General features: G+C 39.9%; 1 non-coding gene across 1 annotated transcript; it reads right to left on the bottom strand.

Moving 5' to 3' along the window:
- Nucleotides 1–3,447: 3,447 nt before the first annotated feature.
- On the bottom strand, nucleotides 3,448–3,554 carry LOC116104189. Its single transcript, XR_004123726.1, has one exon. It is a non-coding gene; the product is annotated as a U6 spliceosomal RNA (small nuclear RNA).
- Between the last annotated feature and the right edge of the window lie 6,754 nt (nucleotides 3,555–10,308).

Consider the following 10,308-nt stretch of genomic DNA (forward strand, 5'->3'; position numbering starts at 1 on the left):
TTCTGCCCCCTGTTCCCTGAGAGTGAGGAGAAAGGGCCTGGGCACAAAGCCAGCTGGTCTGGAGATCTTGTTTGAGGAGAAGGTGAATAAAGAAGACATTTCTCTGCGGAAGAAAGTGTTGTTTTCTTCACTCAAGCAGTGATCTATAGCTGCCCTTCCCTTTCTCAGCCCAGGGCCAGCCATGGGGCTAGGAGTCCAGCCAACTGAGCCCAGGAAGTAGGGAAGCAATTCCTTTGCTAGTTCCATTCTGATGAAAGCAGCCAGCTCTCCCCTCACTCAGAATACAGAAAGCTGATCTGGGAGGAAATCAGTGTGAGGTGTGGGGCCTTTAGTTCTTGTGTTTTCTTTTTTTTTCTTTTTGTTCCCTAATAACTCTGTATTGTTCTGAAAGCTCTAAATTCTTTTTTGTTGTTGTTGTTGTTTTTTATTTTGTCATATTCTTTAAAATTTGTAAAATATTGTAACAATGAAAATGAGTATTATGAAAATTGTTTGATATAAAACAACAATCAATTGAACAGTCTTATGTAGATGCTTGTCTACAGCAATACTGAAAATACATACATTTGTCTCAATATAAATTTTAAATAACTCCAAACATACTAACTGTAAATTAAAATAATATATCACTACTAATATTTTTTAAATGAATATAAATAGATAAAGTCTCTTTGTTTGTTTTGTTTTAGTAGAGCTTAAAATCTTGGCTCTTACTGTAGTACAAGCCCAAATTAAGAACAATTTTTAGACACTGGACTTTCTTGTAATAAGGCTGTACTTCAATGACCCTCACATCACCAAAGGATTTTACCTCCGTCGTAGCTAAGCTAAGAGTTGACAGTTCTGCTGTGCCAACGAGTGAATTGTAGGCTCTATTTTTGGATACAGATTTCCTGCTATGGTCAAAGCTATTTGACTTAGTGAGTGTCTTTATTCTCAGCCCACAGAGAACAGGTTACATTCATTTAAGAAATGGTGTGTGTATTAAGATGGTCTATCCATAAAGTCATTCACCAACTGTTTCAATGAACAATGGTTCTGCTTGGAGGGTGGCACAGGCATTAGGTGAGGGTACGAATCTGGTTCATTGGCTGTGATGATTTTGAAAAGCTTTCATCTCAGAGAAAGAGTAACTTATAAAGTCCTTTTCTTCAAAACTGATACAATAGTTACAAACATCAAGCAAAGCATTTAGTCTCACTCTTTGTTGTTCTCTTACAAGCCACCTCCCAAATTAATTGTCTACTTTTCTTTTGGCTATATAAATAATTTTGAAATATGTAAGCTGTTCTGAAAATCATAGTATAGTGTAAAAACATCAAATAAACAATCCTATTAATAGAGAGGCTGAGATAGGAGAAGCCTGATTTCATGGCCACTGTGTGGTACAAAGCAAGACACTGTCATGTACAAACAAGCAGAAAGTACATATGGATTATACAATATTGGACCTATTTCTCCAATTACCAAATTAGAGAGACCACTGGATGAGAGCCAACAAATTTCTAATTCCTCATATTTTTGGATTTCAATCAATTAGGATATGTTGGTAATATTAATTTTCATATTAAGATATTAAGAAAAAGTAATTGCACCAGGCACTGGTGGTGCATGCCTTTAATCCCAGCACTTGGGAGGCAGAGGCAGGTGGATTTCTGAGTTCGAGGCTAGCCTGGTCTACAGAGTGAGTTCCAGGACAGCCAGGGCTATACAGAGAAACCTTAACTCAAAAAACCTACCAACCAAACAAAAAAAAGTAATTGCTACTTCCTGTTATTTTTGTTGTTAGAGGTGGAATTAGGTTTGTGTGTGTTTGTTAAAAGGTTACTTTCTTGCTTCTTCTAAGGTGTAGTTTTGCTCCTTATGTTCGTGTTTCCCTCTATTATCCTTTGTAGGGCTGGATTTGTGGAAAGATATTGTATAAATTTGGTTTTTTCATGGAGTATCTTGTTTTCTCCATCTATGGTAATTGACAGTTTTTCTGGACACAGTAGCCTGGGCTGGCATTTGTGTTCTTTTAGGGTCTGTATGACATCTGTCCAGGATCTTCTAGCTTTCATAGTCTCTGGTGAGAAGTCTGGTGTAATTCTGATAGGCCTGCCTTTATATGTTACTTGACCTTTTTTCCCTTACTGCTTTTAAAATTCTTTCTTTGTTTAGTGCATTTGGTGTCTTGATTATAATGTGACAGGAGGAATTTCTTTTCTGGTCCAGTCTATTTGAACTTCTATAGGCTTCTTGTATGTTCATGGGCATCTCTTTCTTTAGGTTAGGGAAGTTTTCTTCTGTAATTTTGTTGAAGTTTTTATTGGCCCTTTAAGTTGGGAGTGTTCACTCTCTTCTATACCTATTATCCTTAGCTTTGGTCTTCTCATTGTTTCCTGGATTTCCTGGATGTTTTGGGTTAGAAACTTTTTGCTTTTTGCATTTTCTTTGACTGTTGTGTCAATGTTTTCTATGGTGTCTTCTGCCCCTGAGAGTCTATCTTCTATCTCTTGTGTTCTGTTGGTGATCCTTGCATCTACGATTCCTGATTTCTTTCCTAGGTTTTGTATCTCCATGGTTGTCTCCCTTTGTGATTTCTTTATTGTTTCTCTTTCCATTTTTAGATCCTGGATGGTTTTGTTCATTTCCTTTACCTATTTGATTGTGTTTTCCTGTAGTTCTTTAAGGGATTTTTGTGTTCCCTCTTTAAGGGTTTCTAGCTGTTTACCTGTGTTCTCCTATATTTCTTTAAGGGAGTTATTTATGTCCTTCTTAATGTCCTCTATCATCATCATGAGAAGTGATTTTGATCTGAATCTTGCTTTTCTGGTGTGATGGTGTATCCAGAACTTGCTATGGTGGGAGAATTGGGTTCTAATGATGCCAAGTGACCTTGGTTTCTGTTGCGTATGTTCTTATGCTTGCCTCCCGCTATCTGTTTATCTCTAGTGCTACCTACCCTGGCTAAATCGAACTGGGGCCTGTCCTTCCTGTGATCCTGGTTGTGTCAGAACTCCTCAGAGTCAAGCTGTTTTTGGTTCTGGGATCCTGTGATCCTGGGCTAATTAGAGTGCCTGGGAGTACAGTTTCCTCTGGGAATTATGGGACTCGCTGCAGAGTTTGCACCCAAGGTCTGCTCAGGGCACCAGTCTAGACAGACTGGAAGCAACCAGTGCCACTGATCTGGTGGAGTTCCTATGTGCCTGAGTCCTGATGGTCTCAGTTACTCCCAGTGTTGGATCTCTTGTGTTTTCTTATTCATTAGTGGAAAAAAACACCTGTAGTCACATCTATATAATTAAGATTATGTATCAGGAATGTTATTGAGTTGTAACTAAATGACAGTTAAAGTGACAAAAAATTCTCAATGCTGTTGAAAAAGCAAGATTATGTTCTTTTTTTTTTAAACCAAAAGCATCGGGGCTGCTGTGGACCTCATCAAATTTCTTTTTTTAAGAGTAGGAAAATATGGAACGCTTCACGAATTTGCATGTCATCCTTGCACAGGGGCCATGCTAATCTTCTCTGTATCATTCCATTTTTAGTATATGTGCTGCCAAAGCAAGCACCAAGACTATGTTCTTTATGAGGCTCTACAATTTTAAAATTAGAATTAAAGAAAAAATATATAGTGAAGCTGGGAACAAATACGCAATTTTCTATCTGTCTGTCTGTCTATCTTTCTATCTATCTACCTGCTTTATCTATCTATCTATCTATCTATCTATCTATCTATCTATCTATCTAATATTACAGCTATAAAAACTAAAAAGAAGAAATCAGGGGAAGGGGAAAAGGCTTGGATACATTTGTCCACAAGAGATATAAAAAATAGTTAATAAACATGTAAGATATTCAAGTTCTTTAACCACCTGCAAAACACAAGTCATTCATTATTTTACAGATTTCAAGGCCACAATGACGAAAATAAGTCAAGCAAGTTCTTGGTTATCCAAACAGTGTTGGGGTGGCGAGAAGCAGTAGGGATTTTTGTGTGGATCAAATTTGTTGGGATGTGGATAATCTACCTGGAAAGTTAAGAGGTGCTGGTGATCCCAAAGGAATATGCTTGAAACCGAGATTAAGTGAAGATTTAGATTATTGGCTAAAGGATGTTGTAACATGACCAGTGGGCTGGAGTGTGGGAAATTATCATTAGAAGCAGGGAGGTTAAGGGACATAGAAGGCAGGGAGTAGAGGAACATCTTACCAACCACTGAATACCTCAATAAAATTATTGTAACTGGACAAAGGAAAAGTGAGATACGGCATGAAGATAAATGAAGGAGCCAGTGAGAGGTCAGTAGATGACAGGATGAAAGTCTGGGTGTTGATGCAGAAGGGTGAGGGCAGTAGGGGGTCCCCAAACAGGCAGGAAGAGCCTTTACTTTTTATCTGGGCTCTATGGTATGAGCAGTTTGCAGATATGACAACAGTCACTTGAGAGAGGTGCAGCAGAGTGTGCCATCCTCCTGGGAGAGTGAGATTCCTCTTAGAACACAGTAACTCAGGGGATGTACAAGACTGGGTAGGTGCTGGCTTTGTTGAATACTGGAATTCATCCAGGAATAGGAATGCTACGGGAAAAATTTCAGATACCCTTTGAGATAGAAGGCATCAGAAAGTAGATATAGAGCAAATGGGGTCAAGGACTCAGAGACTGAGGATACCCCAGACACCTGTTTGTGTCTGACCTCAGTAGGAATACAGGGCGTGTGAGAATAACCCTGGTGGCCTCACAATGGATGGTGGCATGAGGTTGTGTGAGTGCTGGGAAGCTGCAGAGGGCTGGGACAGGCAAAGCCTTATCAAAACCAGTGAACTCTTGAAGCTCTGGCCATGGACAAAGGACCTGGACCAGCATAAAAGTGGTAAAATGTTTTACAGGACTCTTCTTCCACCAATTCTGTGAATTACAATGACATGGGATGGCCACTTTCAGTACATAGAAAACAGAAAAGAAAGAAGTAGATAGCATTAAGCAAGGTGGCTTTCCTGGAATCAACAGGACTCAGAGGAAAGCATCTCTCATGCAGCAGAGGGTACATAGTAGCATTTTCTCATGCAGCGGAGGGTACATAGTAGTGTTCTCTAGCACACTGGTAAACTTTTTCAGATTAGATTGGGCTGTTGCCTTGTTTTAAATTGGCACAGTGTGATCCAGACTTGGTACAGTTTCTTTTAAAATCAGAGTCTTGGGAAATAGTTTATCACTAATTTATTTCCAAAGTTATCAAATAACTTAATTTGGCTAAAGGTAATTGTTGGTTTACAATGAGATCATAGGCGATAAATAAGTTGGGAAATATTAAAAAAAAAACTAGAAAAGACTATGTATTCTGGGCAAGAAGATGATACAATATGTAAATCAAAAGTTTATCTGGCAGGTAATCAATTTCTTTCTCTGCTTGTCAACAAGAGCTGTGTTTTGCCTGTACTTTGAAAGAGTCTTTACGTGCTCATCAATCTTCATGAAAAGGGGAACTTGCTGATCCTTTGGGAGAACTCTTGTTTTGATGGGAGTCTTTGTTTGATTCTACCTACTTCTATTTCATATACTGTAATGGAAGTATACACAACGGTATACACCATCATATGGGTGATAAAACCCAGAATCAGAAGGAAGAAGTCCTGGAAGGCCGCCCCACATTGGCACTTGTCCAGATCCTTCGTTACTTAGTCCCCAACCAGAAGGTCTTCTGAGTTAAGTGATACATAAACATGACACATACTACTGAGTGTTCTCAGGCCCTCTACTGTCATGCTGTTGCTCTACCAAGATAGGAATTATGGGTAGACAAGAAAAAGTTCTTCCAGTGCTTGTCTTTGGCAACTCTTGGAGCCCACAGTGTTCAGCTGCAGTAAGTGACAGTAGCAGGTAGGAGAGAGCAGCAGCAGGCAGAGCTGCAGAGCTCCCTGTTATAACTCTCATGCAGACAGTGAGCAGCAGGAATCTTAGCTTACTGATCCAGTGAAGGTCTAGGACGTTCAGATTCCTTAGCTTATGGAATTCCTAGCCCATAGCTAGTGTTGTAGGTCCCAGGTACATGTAGGTATTGGATTCCTCAAGCTTTAACAGTAGCCCCTGTTTCAGTTCCCAGACTCAGCTATCTGCAAGCCTTGATGCCAGGGAATGAAATCGATCTCCGACTCTTCCAGCAAAGAGGAAGAGTCAACTTTTCATCCTTCTTTAGCCTTAGCTCCTTGTCTCTCACTTCCATTGTTCCAGTTGCTCCTGTCCTGACCAGTTTTCTTGCATTGTTCAGCAGCCTCTTCAGCTGTCATGCAGCTGGCCACCTTGCTGATTTTGCAGCTTGGCCCATTGACTCTTTCTGTCTTTTCTTCATGTGCCAAGCAGCAAGCAACCTTGCCATTTTATAGCGTGGAGTGTCAAGTACTCAAATATTGCTTTCTCAGTTGCTTCAGTCCTTGGTGCCAAGCTGTAGGCTCTGTTTCTTCTTCCTTTGAGTTACCAGCTGAGCTTGCACTACTAATGTGGGCAAGAAAGTATCACTGACAAAAACGTTTTATTGGGCTTAGTGTTGCAACACCAAGTGAGGTAGTACAAAATCATGTTTTTTTACAGACTGACAGAGTGAGCTAAAATGAGCTTAGATGGCCAGGGAAGTGGTGTTTGCACTAATGACAGCATCCCATCCATGCAGATGAAGATTTGATCCTGAACCATCATACAACTGTCCCATTAGCATCGGAGACAGAAATCCTAGGCCAACAGAAGGAAGGTCTACCACTTTGGCCTAGGTTGACATGGTTTCATAGTCATCTAAAGTTTGCTGACGCTTGTGATAGCAGAGAGTCAGGTGAAAACTCTTTGAAACATCTCTAGTTGAGTCTCTAACACCAAGAGCTGAAACAACAAGCTATGATAATTTTGTAGTTTTCTCAAGCCATCAATTGAGTGTTCAGAATAGTTAGTACTGTCATAAGGGTACTGATGACAATTGAGAGACTTTCCTCAGACTGTATTACAAAACAGATGGTTGTTTGAGAGTCTTCATTCAGGACAGCAAGTGGTTACCAATTAGTGAGTCTGTCATTTAACGCCTGCTTGTGAACAGGAAATGCACATTAAGTAACCTCCCATTAGTATTAGCAGTGATTTTAACAGCGCTTCAACAAAGCTAACAGCTGCTGGGTGTCCTGGGGATGGAGCAGGTGGGTGCTCCTCATCTCTCTCATTCTCTATTAAGTAATCTTTATTAGGAAGACTATCAAATTTTAACATTATAGCTTTCATTGCATGGTCTATTTTGATGAAATCTGTAGGAACTTCAGCTCTCAGGTGAGCTAATGCAGCATTGGTAGGAAAAGGAAAGAGTCAGGCCATCTTTATAACTGGCAAATGGCAGTGTGTAACAGTTTATTGAGTCTTGGGTTAGTGTTGCTTGGACTAAGCATGCTAGTGCTATGTGTGATTTTTCTATAAGGACTGCTGAAAAACTCTTTGGACTGTCCAAATGATATGTTTTTCTTTATTTTTTATTTTATGTGTATGAGTGTTCTGCCTGCATGTATATCTGTGCATCACATGTGTATGCAGTGTCCTCAGAGGCCCAAGAAGGTTTTAGATCCTTTATAACTGGAGTTACAAGTGATATGTGTCCTAGCATGTGAACCTGGGTGTTTTGGAAGAGCAACCAGAGCTCTCCACTGCTGAACCAGCTCTCCAACCCAGATACATTTTAACACATTATTCATCTTGTTGCCTTGAACATTTTGCTTTTCTCTTATTTTCTATGGCTTCAGTAACCCCTAAGCTACTTTAAAATTTTTTTATGTTTGAGTGAAATTAGGAAGTAGTTGTCTTTCTGTGCCAATATTATCTTATCTGACATGCTGCTCTCCAGCTACATGCATGTTTTGAGAAATGATGGGATTTCATTCTTTTTTTTTTTTAAAAAAATCTGCTTATCTTTTATTGAATAGTCCCAATATCCACAATATTTAAACAAAGATCCGCTATGAACCCAGAGCTTTCATACCATCTGGTTTGCCATTTAATTTTCTTTGTTTGTTGAGAGATAGGGAAAGTGCCCACTTCCCAGCTTAGCATCCTGAAGAAATTAGATTAATAAACAACTACAAGGCCATGTATGTTATTCCTCACCAACCCAACCCAAATGGGTGGATCAGAAAAATAAAGTGAAAGTCAAAAACCTGAATCCTTACCCTAAAGATACCACAATGAGGAAAGTAGACAATTCAGAATAGAGATACCATTGTTTGAAAATGTTAAGTTCTCATCCTCCTCAACTTTTGAACAACATGAAATACTGATTTTGTATCCTCCATACTTAGCAGTACAAGTAATAGATGTTATATCTTAGAGTCTCTAAAAGCAGGTTGATCTTTATTTGTACCTAAGAACAGTGAACTCTAGGTATCTTACATGTTGCTATCAAAAAGTTAGACAGAATAGATAAGGACACACAGATATAGGCACTAAATAACAGCAAGGCTGTTTAGTTGTCTAGAGGAAGTATTTGAACCCTAGCTTTTCTGCTTTAAGGTCTATGTTTCCCCTTGTTCCTTTCTCTACTGGGATGGTCAGGCTGCTGTCTCAGAAAGCATGGCCATTTCTGATTTTCAGTTACATTGGGCAAACAAAACAACAAAGAATGGAATGCATACAGAAGACTGTAAGATGATAAGCACGGCCAGGATAGGACTCTAAGTGACTATAGATGTGGATAGTGGTCATGGATTTAGTGCCTTACAGTTGGAAAGTTTGTCACATTTCTTAGTTCATCTTCACAGAAGCCCTGAAGTGGGTATTCCTTTTATTCTGCCTCTACACATTAGGGAACCAAGGCTTAAGCCCATCTGCTAGGTTTCCAGAAAACACAAGTCAGTATAGAGTGGAAATCCTCAGCCAATTCCTTTTGTTTTCTATAGAGTTCTATGCCTGTAGATTCCGGCTTCCTATTTGGGTAAAAATATAGAAGGATATCAACAAACTTTGTATGCTAGTCTTCTCCCTTCAACTAGGGTGCAGAGCCCTCAGTTTTGTTTCATGTTCCACTTATCTTTGGATTGATAGTTGTCTTTGTGTGTCTGGCTGTGTTGTTGAGGACAAGTGGAGTCTGGATTTTTGACAGGTGATAAATGGTAGTGGTTTCGTTTCCTTGCTTCCCATTAGAGGGTTGGCAACCAGTACTTCTGGGAACCAGCTGCTCAGGGCCAGGATGTGATGGGAGAGGGGCCTTCCAGAACAAGTTTTGATGCAGGCTGATGCAATAGCAGACCGCTGCTTCCATGGTCATTGAAGAGATCAGCTCCTAGCTTGGAGCCTTGAATGAATTGGATTCTATACAAATAGGGGGATGACGGGAAGAAGGCTCCAAATAAATTATAAAGAGAACTGACGTGTCTCTTATCAGTCTGCTGCCTGTTGAATCTGGCTGGGAGATAATCACCATGGTTAGCAAGGATCTTGGCAGACGGTCATTATTCATCCCTGTCCGTTCTTTCATACCATTGTTTTCTCATATAAAATACTGAAAGAAAATCAAACTACCAGCTCCTCAGTGTTGTGCCTTCTGTTTTTGAACCGCAGCCTCCTCTTCCTTTCCTGTCTGTCTCCATGCTTACCCACCTGCCTCCACCCCTGCCCCCTGTCAAGAGGGAGCTCCGCTTCCACCTGCTGTGTGACATCACCTGCTGCGGGATCCCTGCATGAGAGTTGGAAAGCACACTGTCAGATGTTCCTATCTCCAGCTACAAGAGGTGAGTTGATTCATAGCTCCTGTTCTCTAGTCGTTGTGTAAGTAGGTTCGAATGATTGTTGATGCTTGTCTAGCTTTACCCTGACTCTGATGCCAGGAGAAAGGTGAAGCAGCCTGGAACTTCATTTGTCCAGGTTTTTGACCCTGGTAAGCTGCATCCTTTTTATCAACAGTGAGTCCCTGAAGGTCCCTTCATTCTCATGTTGAGTAAGGGATGATCTTTCTGAGATTTGTTTATTTAGGACCAGTGCTTTTTTTTTTTTTTTAAACAATTTTGTTTGCTTATTTCTGAAGAATGTTTGACATTTCACCAAATAACTGTGGCCATGAATCTGTGGGTTTTTTTTTTAACTAATTGAGACTCCTCACTCATATCCATGTTGAGTGTCTATAGAAGCAGCAGCAGAATGAATCAACTCATTAAAACTTTCCACACCATTTTCTTAGTATGTTGCATATCAAAATCCATAAGAAGAGGAGTGGTTAATAGACTGAATGTTCAACAAGGACACGGATGCTATCATATTTGCTGCTGCATACCCTTTAGACCTTCGCAGCATGCATATAATACATGTTT

The sequence above is a fragment of the Mastomys coucha genome, unplaced genomic scaffold (assembly GCF_008632895.1).
Source record: "Mastomys coucha isolate ucsf_1 unplaced genomic scaffold, UCSF_Mcou_1 pScaffold21, whole genome shotgun sequence".
In the NCBI taxonomy this organism is placed as follows: domain Eukaryota; kingdom Metazoa; phylum Chordata; class Mammalia; order Rodentia; family Muridae; genus Mastomys; species Mastomys coucha.